Here is an 18,399-nt window from a genome sequence, read left to right on the forward strand (position 1 = left end):
CGGGTTAATCAAAGCCCCCACTCCATGAGATCCGATCAAACCCCCCACATTCCGTGACTCGGCGGAATATCCAGCTGCGCGATACTCATCACCTGTTGTGACTAGGGTGGGGACTTCAACTGTAAATGTGTGTGGGAACGGGCCCAAAGGGGAGTTCCGGGAATGCCTTTTCCATACATCAAAGCTTTTAACATGAATATGTAATCTGCAATAAAGTCACAAAACAGTGTATAAGAGGCCAGGCCTCAGAAATGTAGTTAGAGCACCTCAGAACGATACCTTCTGCCCGTTTTGTTGTGTTCTCCTCCGGAGAGAATAAAAACCTTGTTTCCTGCTTTCCAGTCTCCAGCGCCTGCCTCTTCATTGATTAAATAACTAGAGGGTCACAGAGGCAATACCGCCGGGCAAATATCGATTGTCCCCGACCCGACTCAGGTTTCAACAACTTGTTTTGCGGTGCCTTACTTCCTGAGCTTTAAACATATTTGACCATGTGGACACATCCTTGGATAGCAGATGCAAGGGGTGAATGCAAACATTTTTTTAAATTTAATATCTTGAAATACATTGGGACAAGGACGAGGTGCGGTTCTTATTACTTCCTGTCCTAAGCTTCTATAACATATAAACTGCCTGTTTCCTGCATCATACTCCACAGGAAAACGATTGATGTTCCCAGGCTCCCACAACAAGCATGGCGCCTCCGACGCATTCCGACACACACTAGGTTAACGCTCTAGTTCTGCAGAGCCGAAATGATTAGAACTTAGTGAAGCGCCGCGGTCTCCATCGCAGCCAGTATCGATCGGTTGCACTGTCTCCCGCCTCGCGCACGCGCGGCTTAGCAGCTGGCGCGCGCTATCTATCAGGATACCGCGGCTTACGTCCGCGCGCGCTTCGCATCCACGGGCCGTTTGTTTTCCCCGGGCTGACGCCGCCGCCGCCGCTTCCGTTCTCCTCACGTAGGTTTTTTTTTTTTTTTCGCCCTCTGTCCCGCCCCCTCGGATGGTGACGGTGCGTTCCATGGAGTCTGCCGGCGGCGAGGAAGCTACCAGCGCCGGAGCCTGACTGAGTGAGTACCGGGGCCCACCAGGGGGAGGGGCCGCGGTCTGTGAAACCTTAGAGGGGAGGCGGGGGCGTGAGGCCGCCTGGGGAGGATACGGGGGCGGGGGGTAAGGCGAGGTGTTAGTAATGACTGCTACAATTACTTGTTAGTGTCTGCGGCATGGCTTTGTCCGACAGTATACTATTCGAGCTTTAGTGTTTACTTCCTCATAAAATAACAAATGCCCTGCTGTGACCTCTCAACTCCAAAACAACTTCAGTGAGGTTCACTGTGCTCCAGAGAACCCTCCTGACGCCTGCCACGAGTGTGACGGCTGGAAAGAGAATGGCCTTGGAGACCACCCAGTGACACAAACAAAGTGATGGATGCGGTACTTGCACGAGTCTTGACCACTGATGATGATGATGAGGATGACTGGGATAGAAGTGCGTCGGGGTGCATATATATATGGGAGCTGTGTTTGCTGTGTGTGGCACAGGCCCAGGCAGGAGTGACTGAGAAGAAATCAAACGTCCCAAGCACGAGCAAACTGATGCACCTGCCTGGGGCATGTCGGGCAGCGAAAATAACTGCGCTTTTTCAGTGATCACGCACCTTTTGAAGTCTGAGTAGAGGTAGCCTCATCCTAAAAACGCCACAGGCTCTCTAGAATAAGGGGCCTTTTAAAAGGTCCATGTATCTATGGCGAGGGGATAGTAGCAGCAGTGTGGCAGCCAATTTCCCAGTCTGCCTTTTTTTCCAGTGGAAACTTAAACGATTAGTTAGCGCCCTTACCCTGTTACAGAGGGCAGTATGAAGTTGTGGGACACGTTTCAGCTGTTTTCTCCTTAATTTTAAATGTATGAGAGATAGTTTGTCACTTGTGAAATAAACGTTTCTAACCATTTCTGAGCGTTTTGATATTTGAGATATATATATATATATGTCCTCCTGTTCTTCCAGCTTTGCCCCATGGTAGGTGTATAAAAAGCATTTGCAATGCAATAGGTCTCGCATTTGCCATAGTTTAAGCTATTGGTATTGTAAATGACTTTGCCAATTAACACAGAAATAAAAGGCATTGTCATTTACAATGTCAATAGCTCCAACTTTTGTAAATGCAAGACCTATTCAAAGAAGTGGCCGCCATTGTCCCAGCTGCTTGGGAAGTGAAAGCAGGCATGGCGCGCTGAATGTTGCAGGAAAGCATGTCGTGCCTGGTGAAGGGGAACTTATTAAAAAAAATAGTGCTTACAGACTCAAACAGACGTACTGTGTAACAAACAAAGTAAAAGGGCCAGCCCTCATGGGAGGATACAAATGAAGACAAGGCAGTAGTAAGGAGGGACTAACAAGCCTATTAACTAATCAGAAGCCAGCATTTATGAAGGACAATGACACAAGCCAATGACAAATATAGGCAGAGAGTGGGCCGCTTACTATTCAATACTCCAATACAGCATGCCGCAGAGCATGCGCTGCCCAGGCTCGACTTAAAAATGACCTAAGCCATGTTTGCTTTCTTGTACCTGTAGTCCTATCTATGCATTGTGAAAAGCTCCTCCTAACTTTTACAAACGAAGAAAATAACAGCACTGATCACCTCATGGTGTCCTACACCTTAATGTCTCAGCCAAAGTAATGTCTGTGAGAGCTGAAGCCCTATTATTAAACTTCACTGTGACTTTAGTCTGTATTCCTAGGCATTTTTAACACATTGACAACGAAAGAGTATCATTCACCCCTAGAACTGAGTCTTTGGATGAGTGCACACCTTTAGATTTCTCTCCAAACTCTTCCGAGATCAAGATTAATATACAAATCAATGTCTGCCCCTCCATATACCACAAGTTTTACATTGATAAAACTACTGCAGTGGCAAACATGTGCAGGGCCTTAACATGGGCATTGCGGATTGTCTGTCTTAACTCCTTGTGTGTTCATGACGAGACCAGGCCGTCATGAGTCACAGTTGAGCTGTGCTCATGACGGCCTAGTCTCGTCGTAACGGCGACGCTCCACCCACACGCGGTTAATTCCCTGCCTGAGCGGGTGAATTAATCAGTTGGCGGGGTCGTTACAAGATACGAGATATATAACAACCTAGACAATTCAATACTTGAGACTCATGGGAAGGTGACAAAGGAGAAAGGAATACTAAATATAACCAAAAGATCATCAGTCATAAATTTTATTAAAACAGGGAAAAAAGGAAAACCATTAAAGAAATTGATTATTCATTTACTTATAACTGATTACACAAATTGAACTAACAGAAATTAAAATCACAGTACAATTAAAAAATTACAATTCATATAGAAAAAACAGTATAATAAAAGAATATAAAAGTGGCAAACAAATTATCTCGACGCGCGTTTTGGCGACCAGCGCCTTCTTCTGGAGTAGCCACAGGTTATTGCTTTTATAATTTTCGCAGTTCACAATTGTATTTTGTTGATTAAGGATGAAAGACGATTTAAAATCTCGGATATATTTCATATCTTAACGGTGCCGTGCCTTGATATGGCCAAAATAGCGGTGGCAATACGTCTCATATGGGGATCTTTTATGATGAGGGATCCCTTCTTCAAAGATGAATCTTTCAATGAGTCTGAGAAGTCATTAAACTCCTGGTCGCAAGGGGAATCAATGAACGATAAACTCCCTGATTAAAAAATATTCAATGTTTTAAGGTGAGGACCTTCCTCCAAATATGAGGGTCACGATTAGGTTTCTCACGTTTAAAAAAGAAATTATATCTGAAACGACCAGGAGTGACACGACCGCGGGCTGTCTTGTAATGGTGTTTAAAGAAAGCCCTCAGGCCGTCATGAGCACAGCTTCACCGTGACTTATGACTGCCTGGTCTCGTCACGAGCACCGCGCTCACCCCCCCACACCGTGGGGGAATTAGCCCCGCAGCGAAGGGGTTAAATCTTGCTGATCTTTGTCATTTGTTTGACTTTGCCTCCACCATTGTATATAAAGAATTACAGCTTTTGATTGTTGATTGAAGCTTGCTTGAGGAGGTGATGGTGCACATAGTCTTGTGTATCCCATGAGCGCACTTCACCGTAGTTACTGAACTTGGGCCCTCAAGCTATTAAACGTTCCAATTCAGGTTGCGATGGTCTTCTCCTGCTTGATTTGTTATATCGTGAGATCTCTTCCTTCCTCCAGGAGTAAATCTGAATAAATTCATATTCTGAAGCAAGAAAATAACTCTCTACTTATAGTGAGGAAAACATGTCCCTGCAGAATGTCGAGTAGATGTGCAATATTTTAAGCAGACGATGCATACTTAGTTGATCAAACGAAAATAGTTCTACACAGTGATCACTAAGCATGGTGCATTTGCATTGCTTTACCAACAGATGGATCATAGATTAGTAAAAGACCTTGGGGAAGGTAAGAGGAAGTGGCATACTTGTATAACCTGAGCTGTAAATAGTGTAGGATTACTGTTGCATTGGAATCCAGATCAGCAACTCTGCGAGTCAGGAAATATCTAGTCGCATCAGTTATGAAGGGTCCTATTAAGTTTAACAAAAAAAGAAGAATTTCTAGTGATCCCCAGAGCACCTTTATGGCGAATAGACCATCTGCTTGGACCTGCATCTCATGGCATCAAGTACGTGGCCTATAGCAGTTCACACCAGTCCAATTGATCTGTATGGGGCTGGTCTTATATCCAGCAAAGGTAATGGCCCTGTAGACACATTATTATTGTTTTAAATTTTTTTAATAGCTTTGTCCAGCAGTGAAGCCTATTAAAAATAATTTCACTGTCAAGTTGTCAGTATTTCATGTATGACTAAGGAACTTTACTTTTGACTAGTTGGCAGGGTATGCCCAGAAGTGGGTCCCTTGCTCACTTTGACACTGGATTCAAGCAAGCCTGGCTGATGATGGCTGATTAGCCAGAAACCGGTCCCAGGATGCTTGTTTCCGGTCCAGGGAAGACATGGCTTGGCAGTTCGGGCTGGACTGTTCCCATGAGGCACAGGGTGAGACTGATTTGCATATGGCCATGTCTGAACTGGGGTGGCGGAGTGAGCTAAAGAATAATGGATTAAACCCAGATCAGTTAACTGGGGGTGAGTGCTTGCAATGTTCAACACTCCGTCCAACATCCCCTTTGGTTTTGCAACTTCTCATCCTAGACATAGCTGGAGTAGAGGTCAATATATAGGTGTGAAATGTGGACTTTGAAGAGATAGCGTTTGTCTTATGGTGTTTCAAGCACTAAAGTCATAGCGTTCAGGGTTTTCTGGTATTAACCGCATGCGTGCGGCCGCGATTTTCGCGCTGTGTGGCAATTTACAAAAACCCGCGTTACATGACGAGCTGAGCTCGTCATGAGCATGCGAGCGGCGCAACTCATGACGAGCTCAGCTCGTCATGAGCATGGAAGGGGTTAATTCTCTTTTTGAACTATTTATATTTATTGTATGATGATCTTTTATAAATAAACCCACAGCACAATAAAATGCCTGAATTTTACTTGGTGCTCAGGAGCACTAGAATGTAATTTTATAATTGACGCTCTTGCCGGCATTTGGTACTTTGTGTTTTATTGGTGTTATTTGTGACTTGTTTTTGTGTAAGTTTGAAACAAAATGTAAATGCTAAAAGTAAGTGAAAGAGAGTACTTTGCTTTGCTATTTGAATTACGCAGTGGTGATACGTTTTGCAGTATTTGAGGTAGGTCTTGCCAAATGATGTGTAAATATCTAAAACGGGAGTAAGTTCTATATTGAAAACACTTTCTGTTCCAAATCTGACCGAGTATGAATGTAGTCTTTTCTGACCGTATAATTCTTCATTCTGGCGTGATTGTCAATTACGTGAACTTTATTACTCATGGTTTTCAACTATTTTTATATTCTCAGATTTATTGTAATTTGTGGGACTCTGAAGTGTTAACTAACCAATTTACATCAGCCGTAGATAATTTTGGGGTATGTGGACATATAAACAGGAACAAAATGGTACATTTGCCAGTGCCTAGTATAGGGAAATGTAATTCGCCTGATTTGGATGGAGAATACATCTTACATAAGATCTGATATGCCCGAAATGATGACAAATACTTGAAGAGTAAGAGGTTTGAAGCCTTGGTGAAGAGGGTGAACAGGTTTTATGCATCTGAACATTCAAGGCAGCATGTAGTGGCTGTTGAAGGAGTTATGGAGGATATCTATGTTATGCAAATAAGTGGTCATTTAACCCCTTCGACGCTGATGACGAGCTCAGCTCGTCATGTAACACAGGTTTTTAAAAAACGCAGCGCACAGCGGGAAAACCGCTAGCGCGCATGCGATTAAGTCTTCAAGGATCTGAGGCTGAACTGAGGCTTTTGCATGTTAGACATGGGACAATCAGATTAGTAAAATAAGTGAATACATGACAGTGGCCCACCCTATGTACGAGGCAATGACTTTTAAAGGGTGATCTTCCACAGGAAGGTGGTGGTGGGAATTCAGGACTAGTTTTATGATTGTTTCCATATCAAACAATGTGTGTAGCATATTTTTAGGCTATATTGAGTTTTGAGAGAGACATTTGACTATAGTGTATAGGTAGTTAAAGTAATCCTACTGGCACACATTAAGCATGATTGTGATTCTGCTAGATCAGTGGCACAATAACAAACCCCTTTTTGCAAATCTAAATGGTGTGATGCTGTTTTGGAAACATCCTTTTGTTGGGTGGTGAATGATAACTCACTGTTGGAGAGCACTCGCAAGTGACATCCTTTATCCACAGGGATTGGGCTGGCAATGCCCAGTTCATCTGCCAAGGAATTGGAAAGGGTACAAGATTGAGATTGCTCTGGAGTACGATTTGTTTGGTGTTTTTTTTTTTCTTCACCATTTCTGGTGAATGAGTTTTCCTTCATTCAGTAGTGAACCTGTGAAGAGCAGTGGGGCAAGCTTTGAAGGTTTCTGATCTCACATTCAAGATTTCGTTTGAAGTGTTTATTGTCTGTATACTTGTGATGGTCAATCTTGTGTGAATCTTAAAGTATCAGGATGGAGTGTTTACAAAATGAATAGAGTTTGTGATTAGCCGGAGTTCTGAGGCCTATCACACTTACGTTAGATGCACTGATGGGCCCAGTTTAACTATGTGGGGGTTCTTTTGCAGGAAGAAAGCAAACCACGACAGCACTAACACTAATGCAAAGTGGTGTGTAAAGCCCATCTGTTATCACTTAGTGATTGATGGTGTCTCACTGTCTAATCTGAACAAATGATATGTAGTAGAGACCACACCTGGACGCAGTCTGAAGCCAGACTCAAAAGTCCTTCTGCTTTAGAGGCCGAGAGCCTTATGATTGGATTGTGCAAATATCCCTCTAAAGAAGTGTGTAGTGGTTTATATTTGGAGAACTGCTTGATCGAGAGAGAGAATACACTTGAAGCCTCTTTCCTTCCCATTATATAATTTTGTTGGTGTTCGGTGAGAAGGTTGCTTGTCCTTGACCGTCTCATCAAAAACCGCATGTATTTGGGAGAACATTTTCTCTTGTGATCTTAATCCACACAAGTATAGGGTGTCTGGGTTTTTGGGATCATATTCCCTCTTACTACTGCCTGTGTATATCCTTCTGATCTCAACCGGCTTGCATCTCTTCATGCTTATCCTCACTAACCTCTTAGAATTTCTTCTCTTTTTGGGCTCTTTGAATGATTCTGAGCGCTAACATTTGGATGTACTATGCAGATTGAACAGTGTGTATTTTCAATAAGCAATAATCGCGCCTCGGTTAGACCTCATTGGCTACGATACTGTGTGTATTAGCAATACGTTAGGGCAATTCTTTCCTCCCCTCTGACTCTCAACTTTAACCTTAAGTCTTTGCACCTTGCATCCAGATTGTTAGTCCTGGGTAAATTGATTCCTAATTGATCAAGGTGCGCAGGCGTGAGTCCCGCTGCCACTGGAACCAAGCAACACCCGACTGAAGAGGCTCAAGAAAGCCAAAACTGGTCTTGGATTGCTTGTGTTCTGGTGTAGCGAGGACTTGGCTTGGCAGTTTTGGTAGGACCGATCTTATCGGAGCAGGAACAATGCTGATGTGCATATGACTGGGTCTAATCTGGGGTGGCATAGTGGGCAAATAACCATCGGTTTGAATGCTACCCCAATTGGTTACACTATTTACAGGCATTCCTCCCATCGATTTTTGTGTGTTTGAGAGTTTTTACAGAACCCCAGCCATGATTTGTCCTGAGGGATTTTGCAAACTACCCCATCTGAGCATTGCTGATTATCTTCATTTATTTAGTTCTCTTTTGCCATATCTCTTCCTGAGATACCTGTGTCTGGAAAGAGGAGACCATTCGTGTCTGTGCAGAGCACCCTCATGCATTAATTCAAGCCACATAGTCCTTGTCAGCAGTAAGCTTTGTCACCATAAGTAATACAAGACAGAACAGTTACAACAAACATTGGCCAAGTCAGTGCGTCACACATTTTGTTAGTAGAAGTGCTTCGTAATAAGTGACTTTGGGTGTTGCCCCATGTGTTCTAGTAAGGAACTCTCAAAATTAAGCAATCTCTTGACTACAACAATAAGGAAGTAGAAACTAGTGCTCCTTTGTTGAACAGACTGCAGCAGCAGGATTAAGCTGTAACTTCAAAAAAGTTTTATTAAAAGGAGTCAAAAGATGAAGTTTACTTGGTAAGAAATCGTACTTATATGGAGCTTACCGCCCCTGACGAGGCTTTGAAGCGTTTTACTGCGAGTAGCACCGTACTCCGGAAAACAAGAATTGATGTAAATAGCCGATTAGTTATATGTGCTTTCTTTTTTCCTTGTTAGTTAGAATAGTATGAAGGGAGTGGATTAGAAAAGGGAAGTTGTAAATTGTTATTGTGAGTAGTGAACATGTGCGTCTGTTAGTTGGGCGAAAAGGAGTGGGATGTTTGTAAAGGATAATTATGATTTCACAGTAGTCAAAGGTTTGGGCCGAGTGAGGAAGGAGGGATGGGACAAAGGTTGAAGAAATTTTGTTTGTGTATTTTCTTCCTTAAATAAAAATGCTTTTTTAACCCCTTCCATGCTGGGCCGATTCCGCCGCTGTGCGGTAAACAAATGAACAGGGCAGGGCCGTGACGAACCCCAGCCGTCATCAGCACACGAGCACCGTGGAGCGTGACGGCTGGGGTTCGTCATCAGCATGGAAGGGGTTAAACAAATACATTAAATTAACATATTTATTTATTTGTTTATATAGCGTTACAATCGACCCCAAAGGGGTATCTCTGCGCTTAAACAGACTAAGAAAGAGGCAGTGGTTCCTTAGCAAAATTAAACATCACAAAACAAGAACGTTTTTAACAATTTTCTAAATGAAGATGTTCAGGGCACTTTCTGATGGAGAGCGGGAGGTCATTCCATAGGCGAGGGCCTAGATGGGAGAAGGCTTTTCCTCCTAGTCTGGCTTTTTTTACAGAGGGTACTTCCAGGAGATGTTTACTGCTATGTGCACAACGCTTGGAAAATGTTTAGTAGCAGGGATAAACCCCTCTATATACACACCTATATGTATATTGAAGCAGCAATAGCTACATGGTCTTAAATACAAATGTATCTTGTGACTGAGTATATAAAGCTTGTTTCTTCCCCCCCCCCTATATTAATGTTTCTGCTTGTAAGTGGAAGCAACATTCCATGTTCAAAGACCTGCATAACAACAACCTCATCTCCATACAACCAGAGCACATTTTATCATGTCTAAAGTATAGCTGCATTGTCCATGAATATATATATATATACCTTTAGGAGTGTATATATCCTACACATATATTTATATAAACATATAGCAAGACGTGCAGTAATTTGATTCTCAGTTTAATTTATTGTATTACTCTTGAGGGTATATTCCCTATATTCAGATTTACATACTGTGACATATATGCATTGTCATAGAAAGAAGCAAAGCCATAAATACACACTCTTCCACTTTGTTCTGTAAATAAGATTAATTTATTAAGTACTATGCCAGACATATATATATACGTAATGCGAAATGCATACATGTACTGTTAACCCCTTTTGCGCTGATGACGAGCTCAGCTCGTCATGAGTTTTACCTGCCGTGCGCTCATGACGAGCTGAGCTCGTCATGAACCGCGGGGTTTTTAGGTCTCGCGACCTATCGATGCGCGCGAGCCGAGCGAGAATTCAAGTAGGCAAACTGCTCGTGAAACCACCAGCTTTTTGCTGGCGTTTTCATGAAGTTCACGTGAAAAACGTGAACGCGCATCAGCCTCCCTCCCTCCTAATTGCATTTGCCGCACAGCACATCAAAGGGCTTCACCCAGCGTGCGCTCTGCGGCTTCTCGGCTTCTCCTCCCCTAAGTATTCTTGGATGGCCGGCCGGCCGGCACACAGCCTTCCTAGCATTTCTCCTCCCCCTCCCCAGCCAGCTTCCCCCAGGCCGTGTTCCCTCATCCCTCGCACCCCCTCCTCCTTCAGGCCCCCACCATTTGCTTCCATTTGCTTTTGCTTGTTTTTAAATGAGGCCCGTAGTTTGTAAATATAAAAAAAAAATTAAGCTTGTATGTTAGTACATTAACGCCTGGCTAATTTGGATTGCCAATGCTGGTTTACGGAAGTGTGCCTCTTACAACACATAGCAGCTGTTTGCCTCTTCTCTCCAAACAGCAGTCTCTGTAAACATTTCAAATGAACATGCAGCCCCCATTGCTCGGCAGATTGCGTTGCAGAACTAAGATTTATAGACTTTTAAAGCAGGCCCATAGTTTCTAAATATCAAAAAACAATTGTAAACTTAATGCTGCGTGTCGCTGCACTCGCCCGCCGCTGTCACGGACACGCCTTTAGGATTCCCAATTTGCCTGCCCCAGTCCGTGCTATCGGCTGCACTCCCCTCCCCCAACCCCTTACCCCCTCCGCCCCCCCTCCCACTTGTTTATTTTGCTCCGTCATGGACTTCAAATGAACATGCGGCCCCCATTGCTTGGCAGATTGCGTTGTAGAAAGAAGGCTTTTCGAAGGGGGCCTGGCTGTTTTCCAAATGCACTTCCACGTCAGATAATTGTTTTTCATACAGGCTTCAGCAAATGCCCTTCCTAAAATCCGAACAAAATTGCGCAAACAGAAATGTTTGGAGTGTTGGAGGCCTGTAATTTTCTCCAGCAGTTATCTTACCTGTCTAGGGAAATTAATTGTTTTCGAATGGCAGGGTTTGCAAGAGGGCCTATTTACATCAAACAGTGACAATTGTAAGTGTCCACTTACCATCGCTAATTACTAACTTTCCCATTACAAACATTCAATGAACTTATTTTAAGTGTTTTCTTTATATATTAAATAATATCTAATTGCCAGAATCGTGCGACAAAAAAAGTCTTGTTAAATGTTTAGTCACAAAACTGTACAATTCTATACAATCAGCCATAATACAAACAACGGCATGAACATTTATTGACATTAGTGTTTAGACACTATTTCTAAGGAAAGTACATACAATTTTAAAGAAATGACAATTTGGTACCTTGCTTTCTAAAGCTGTTTTGTGTTCAATTGCAGTATTTTAGCATAGGTGCTATGTGAGTCACTAAATTTAGAACACAGGTTTGCACTCAGTTTTATGGAAGTGGAAACTGACTCTGCAAACCACCAGCGAACGCCACTAGCATTTCTCAAGTGTTGTGCCTAGTACGAATAGAGGTGCCAAACAATGCTATTACCGGTGTACAATACATAGTTGTTCTTAACAATGCCCCTGCACTGTATACAAGTGATGATTGATAGTTACGTGTATAGGAAGTTAATTCAATAGATAAGAGACCACAATAGAACACCACCCTATTCAGTTAGACATTTGAGACATGGGTGAACAGTATAGACATATATAAGGATGTAGGAGTAATCCGCTGTTGGTGTGAAAGTCCTGTTTATTGTTCCTATATGTAGGCCAACACGTGTTTCATTGCAGGGAAACAAACTGCGAATCTTCAGGGCCTAATATGCGAGGGGCATAAGCACCTCGGTCCAAAAAAATGTTAGGGAATCCTGTGTTTGGAGTTTGGAAAGTAAGTAGTGTCCACTCCAAAAGACTTGTTGAGTCTTGAAGGTTTTGCAAAATTGTGTCAACCGGGAGGAGACGATAAAATTGTATTTTCCAAATGACGTCGCTGAATCACAGATAACACGGCGGGTACACCTGTGTCTCTTATTTCGTATTCTCCCTCTTGAAGTTCCCGGCGCCGTTTTCCTTGGTCCATCCCTGAGCGGTTGTGAGGATTTACCGCTCGCCCCATTGCCTATACTAACTATATAACAGTCTTTGAAACTGCACTTTACGGGCACTCTGGTTGTGCGCCTTGCAATTCTGGAATACCGAAAAAACCTCCCAGTTGTTTTTTACATAGTTGTTCTTACACCTGTGTAGTCGGTCAAATTCAGAAATTTTCCCCATCTGTGAAATCGTCAGACATCCGAAGCTTAGTTAACAAGCATTGGCATAGCCAATAGGTCTCGCTTGTGGGACCTTAGAAGTATTTAGTTTTGCAGCACAATATCCTTGGTGCAACAAGGATATTGTGCTGCAAAACTAAATACTTATAAGGTCCCACAAGCGAGACCTATTGGCAATGCCAATGCTTGTTAAAACTTCAGCGGGAAAACCCGCCGCGCGCATGTGGTTAAACATAGGGGTATTTTAATTTTTTCCTTAAATTAAATACATATGAACAGACATACCCACGCACCTAGATCTAACTAACTATGTGTATAGTACATATACCTTTTTGCCTTAAGAAGTTGACTGTTTTTCTATCTCGTGAACAATAGGCATTCAATGCTACATATTCACATTTTGCCACAAGAGCCAGTGGCTTCCGAGCTAAATATTTCAGGCAGCAATCCATATATATGTAAAAAACAATCCGTATTTGTAAAGTGCGAACTACTCACCCTTACGGGTCTCTAGGCGCTGGGGGGCGTTGTGGAAATTAAGTGAGCTATTGCCCAGAGTTACATGGCGTTGAGCTGAGCTGCCGCCGGAACCAGGGGTCGAACCGTGAGCCCTGTGCTCCGAAGTCAGCTGCCCTGGCCGCTGCACCACACCTCTCCACTCCTTAAGCTTTTAACATTTTTTTTTTTTTATTGATGTGAAAGGAAACATAACATGTTATAAATTTTTCAATACCCGTTGTCATTATTTGTACAGTTTAACGTTCCTGGGTATATCCCTTTTCCCACCCGACATTCTGCACTCTGTATTGTACTCATTACCGTTACGGGGAATCGACCATCTGATTCACTCTCCTCTGCGCCTCTTTTATTGGGCTCTCACACAAATCACAAATTCCCACGGTATGCATTCCACAATTTCCAGATCTGCTCTCATTAATTTGCGCACCTCCTAGTTGTATCTACCGTTTTCTCTGCTATCATATGCCAATCGAGGTCACTCTCCCACTCACGCATGCAGGGCAGTCCCCCACAATCTATATTTTAATGATCCACAAATTCTGGATTGGTAGAAATTATAACATAATTTTACAGTTAAAAGCAAAACTTATTTATAAAGGAACACCCAAAACACGTTTGTGCTAGCTACATAGCATTTATTTATAAGCTGCTTAGCTGAATTCTAAATGTTCACTTACCTGTCAGCCTTGTTCTCAGCACCTTTTCTATACTTTCCATCCTCTTGCTGCCGGTCAATTTTTCACCCCTTCACACTCTAATCTTCTCTATTTACTGAACTTATCTAGACTTTCAAACCCATCCACCCGTTCACATTTCCAGGCACCAACCAGCTCCATATCTGCTCTCTCACCTTCCTATCCTCTCTTACCCAGTTCCTTCACACCAGCATCCACTGTTCCTTCACATTTTCCCTCTTCACTTTCTTACTTCTCTGTCACTAAGTTAGACTTCATCTTCTCCAAAGTATTAAACAAATATTGTGCCAGGAGTTATTTCTTGAGATTTCCATGAAGACAAACATACACAATAGTTATTACAGCGTAATAGTATCAAGTACCTCCTCAGCTGAATTGTAATGTTAGTATATTCCCTTCTCAAATTATACTCCTCTAAATTGCCATACGAAGATTGATTGTTGACACATATTTCTCAACGGTTGTGAAATAATTTTCATTAGCCTAACTGTAACCTCCTTCAGACATGTTTTCTGCTCATGCTAATTGAAGCATTCCGTCTCTGTTTTCAAACCCCTCCCCTTCACATCTTGGTTTTAAAGATGAGAACGTGTTGATTAGCTTGCTTAGCCAAATGTTTACTTTCATGTTACAATCCGAGTGTCATAGTCTTTCTTTCCTAATAACTTAGATCTCAGTTTTAAGACACCTCTGTGTTTTGTTTGTTTGAATACATCACATGCTTCCCATGGTAAACCCATTTGCTTTGTAACCCTGTAAATGCGTGCCTTGTCCTTCACTAAACGTGCTTGAGTTTGGTTTGCTGCAGGTTGTTGTGGTTTGCCGAACCAGTAATTGAGAGGTTTCTTTATATCAGTAAAGCCATTCAGACCACGATTGCCGTATAAGCAGGTTCTCTTTAACACATTTAAAATAACAATCCATTTGGAGCCAACCACAGAATGCATATTTTTTTCACTTGTTTGCAATGCCTGAATTGTCCCTGGTGCTGTAGTACAAGCAGCATTCTAAGTGATTGTTAGACAATTGATTCATACAAATGTGATAAGCACTTCTATAAGTCAGTGACCTGATCAAATATGCTGAATAAACCTATAAAGAATCACTATTTGACATCCTTAGTTCGGGTCTTTGATTATATAAATGGTTAAAGGCTTATTGGAGGTTTGGGTGCTTGGTGTAGGTGATCCCTTATGTGCATCTGTCTCAAGGTTGTATGTTAATCGAAGAGGTGTTGTACATGTTACAAGGCAGGTGAGGGTACTGTTGCGGGATTAAATATGTAAGGGTGTGCTCTGAGAGTGCGTTTGTGGTAGATCTAGATCATTGATTGAATGTATGGTCAGAGCACTCCTATTTAGAAAAAGAGAAAACACTCTTTAAAATTTAAAACAAAGTTGCATGCTACCCAGTGAAAGGCAGGCAGCCTCGTAATACAAGTAACCCTTCTGGTGAATGTTCACCAGTATACTGGATGCACAGTGTAAGCTATAGAATCAACACATCACAATGTTGTGAGACAAAAAGAAAACCAATCATGCCGTTGCTTTATACAAACGCTATATAATGGCCATAGAACCTTGCAATCAGATCCATAGTAACATCTGATTACAAAAATGTAAAACACATGAATGAAATTTTAACAATGATGTGCAAAAAACTCAATACATTAATAGTTCTGAATAACATAACCAATGCATGTTACGACTAAATTACCCAGCCCAGCCCAATGCATTTCGGGATTTTATTCATCCCTTCTTCAGGGGCCACTGCGAGGAAAAACAAACACATAATCAATGTTCGAATGTAAAGTATTTGTAGAAAAAAATATATATATTTAATTATTTACCTACTGGCGATAGCCAGTAGGTATATATAGTTAGGACTTAGCTACCATAGGAAATCCGCAACATTCTATTGGGAATAACTTTGGCGCCGGTTGAGGAATTTGCGTGTAATTTTGCAAAATTTAGGCCATCTCCGCTCCGCTCCTTCCCTGAAAGTTTCGGGGGGATTCGTGAAGTGGGGTCCGAGAAAAAAGGGGGGTCCCAAAACGTGTTTTCCCCATGTTAATTTCCATAGGACAAATAGACAAGGCTACAGCCCGAACCGCTGAACGGAATTACACCAAACTTTGCAAAATTGTAGGGACTGGTACGCAGAAGTGCCTTTTCTATATTTGGTAAAATTGCTCCAGTGTTTTTTTTCGAAAATAAACGTCAAAAACACATATATATCTATAGGCGCGCTACCAGTGCTTACCGGTACGCGTACCGGGGAGCGCACCCGGCGCGCTACGGGAGTGCGCGAGCGGAAAGCTGATTGGCTCTCGGATGTCTGTCAACATTCTAAACAGTCCGGAGAGTCCGCCATGTTGTGTCTCGGTAGAATCGAGACACAAGAGGTGAAAATAAAAAGGGGGAAATGATTAAAAGGGGGCAGGGTAGACACCCCCTGTCCCCCTAGGTTTTCTGAGGGGGGCCTAGAAGGACCCTGAAGGGCAAAAAAACTATTTATTTATTTTGAAATTTTCGCGGTGTAAGCGCTGGGTGCGTTCCCATGTACGCTTCCCGGTACACGCCCCTGAGCGCACCGCGGGGAAAACCAAAAAATATATATATTTTTGGGCCTGGGGGGTCCTTGTGGGACCCCCTGACCAGGCCTAGGGGGTCAGGGTGCTTCTACCCTGCCCCATTTGCATGTTTTGCACCTTTGTTTCACTGCTTTCTTGTGCCTTGGTTCTACCGAGGCACAAGATGGCTCCAACACTTCCTGGTTTGGAGTGTTGACAGACAGTGGCAGGAAAGCGATACAAAAGGGGATGATGGACGGAGCGTTTGAGCAAGTCAAACACTCACCCCCAGTCAACTGATCTGGGTTTAATCCATCACCATTCTTAAGCTCACTCGGCCACCCCAGTTCTGACATGGCCATATGCAAATCAGTCTGACCCTGTGCCTCATGGGAACAGTCCAGCCCGAACTGCCAAGCCATGTCTTCCCTGGACCGGAAACAAGCATCCTGGGACCGGTTTCGGATTCATAATCCTCATCATCCACAGGAAAGCAGCATGCTCATTGGCTGTCAACACTTCTAACCAGGAAGTGTTGATATTCATCTTGTGATAGGTAGACCGAGGCATAAAAGAAGCAGAAAAACAAACGTGCACAATGCAAAAAGGGGGCAGGGTAGAAACAACCTGTCCCCCTAGGGCTGCTCAGGTGGTCCCAGAAGGATATTAACATATTTAAACGTTATCCGCTAATAGAATTAGCATTTAAAAAACCTTGCGAATTCACTGAAAAAAACATAGGTTTCAGGCCTTATATAGTTAGGAATTAGGATATAAAAAACCTTTGAAATTCAATGAAAAAAACCATAGGTTTCAGGCCTTATATAGTTAGGAATTAGCATTTAAAAAACCTTTGAATATATAAACGTTATCCGCTAATAGAATTAGCATTTAAAAAAACTTTCGAATTCACTGAAAAAACCATAGGTTTCAGGCCTTATATAGTTAGGAATTAGCATTTAAAAAACCTTTCAAATTCACTGCATAAACTATAAGTTTTAGGGGAGTTCTAGTTAGCTGGACATTTCACTCCTACAAAACCATTGAAATTGCTCCTATGTAGTTAGTTGGACAAACTATATTTCGCGCACCCGCAATCCACTGCTGATGATGTCACATATTACATCATTCATGACCTGGTCAGTGACATCACTGATGACATCTCAAATGACATCACTGATGACATCATATATATGTGTGTATATATATATGTGTGTATATATATATATATATATATATATGTGTGTGTGTGTGTATATATATGTGTGTATATGTATATATGTGTGTGTGTGTGTGTGTATGTATATATATATATATATATATATATATATATATATATATATATATATATATATATATATATATATATATATATATATATGTGTATGTATGTATATATATGTGTGCTGAGACTCACAAGTTACCACCTCCAATCCCACAGGACCGGCGAAGCAGGAGACAGACCACGAACTTAAGGTAACTAATTTTTATTTGCAGATTTTTCTGGTGCAACCAACCATAATGTGTGTGTGTGTGTGTGTATGTATATGTGTGTATATATGTATATATGTATGTATATGTTAGAACTGGCTATTTCTGGTAGGCTAAGGCTGACGCCAAAGCCAGGCAGAAACCACCATTCTAGTCAGGTCAAGGAAGTCACACGCCAAGATAACCCCTGCTCACCCTCTAGGTAGCTTGGCACGAGCAGTCTAGGCTAAACTCGGAGGCGATGTGTAAAGCATTTGCGCCAGCGCACAACCGCAACAACATCCTAGGCACACCACAAAAGAAACTCCACACAAGGTTATATTAAAATAACTTTTGTATTGTAAAAATCACATCAGATAGAAATCACACATGTACATGGTGCCAACTGGCACGGCAATATTCACAAGGGATTATTTACAAGACAGGGCCACATGGGCCACTGTCATAATCCGCACTTTTAGAAATAGAAATAGTACTTATAGAACTTAGAATAAAAGTGTATAAAATCACTGTAACACAAAGTAACAGTTATAGATCACATCCAGTAACTACTGGGAACAGGTAAGTACATCCTACGCAACCCTAAACACCTTAGGAGAATGTCACGCCGGGGACCAGG

The 18,399-nt window shown here is 42.2% G+C and overlaps 1 protein-coding gene and 1 pseudogene across 13 annotated transcripts in view; one reads left to right on the top strand and one right to left on the bottom strand.

Annotated features, from left to right (window-relative positions):
• Positions 1 to 761: 761 nt before the first annotated feature.
• MBD1 (methyl-CpG binding domain protein 1) overlaps positions 762 to 18,399 on the top strand; it is a 1,384,891-nt gene continuing 1,367,253 nt past the window's right edge. For 12 of the 13 annotated variants that reach the window (XM_078664741.1, XM_078664738.1, XM_078664739.1 and 9 more), the window contains exon 1: positions 762 to 1,072. The gene's annotated coding sequence lies outside the window, so the exon portion shown is untranslated. The remainder of the gene's footprint in view (positions 1,073 to 18,399) is intronic. The other variant, XM_078664745.1, reaches the window with a different exon arrangement.
• LOC144786307 (U4 spliceosomal RNA) lies at positions 7,724 to 7,855 on the bottom strand (annotated as a pseudogene).

Source organism: Lissotriton helveticus, chromosome 10 (assembly GCF_964261635.1).
Source record: "Lissotriton helveticus chromosome 10, aLisHel1.1, whole genome shotgun sequence".
Taxonomy (NCBI): domain Eukaryota; kingdom Metazoa; phylum Chordata; class Amphibia; order Caudata; family Salamandridae; genus Lissotriton; species Lissotriton helveticus.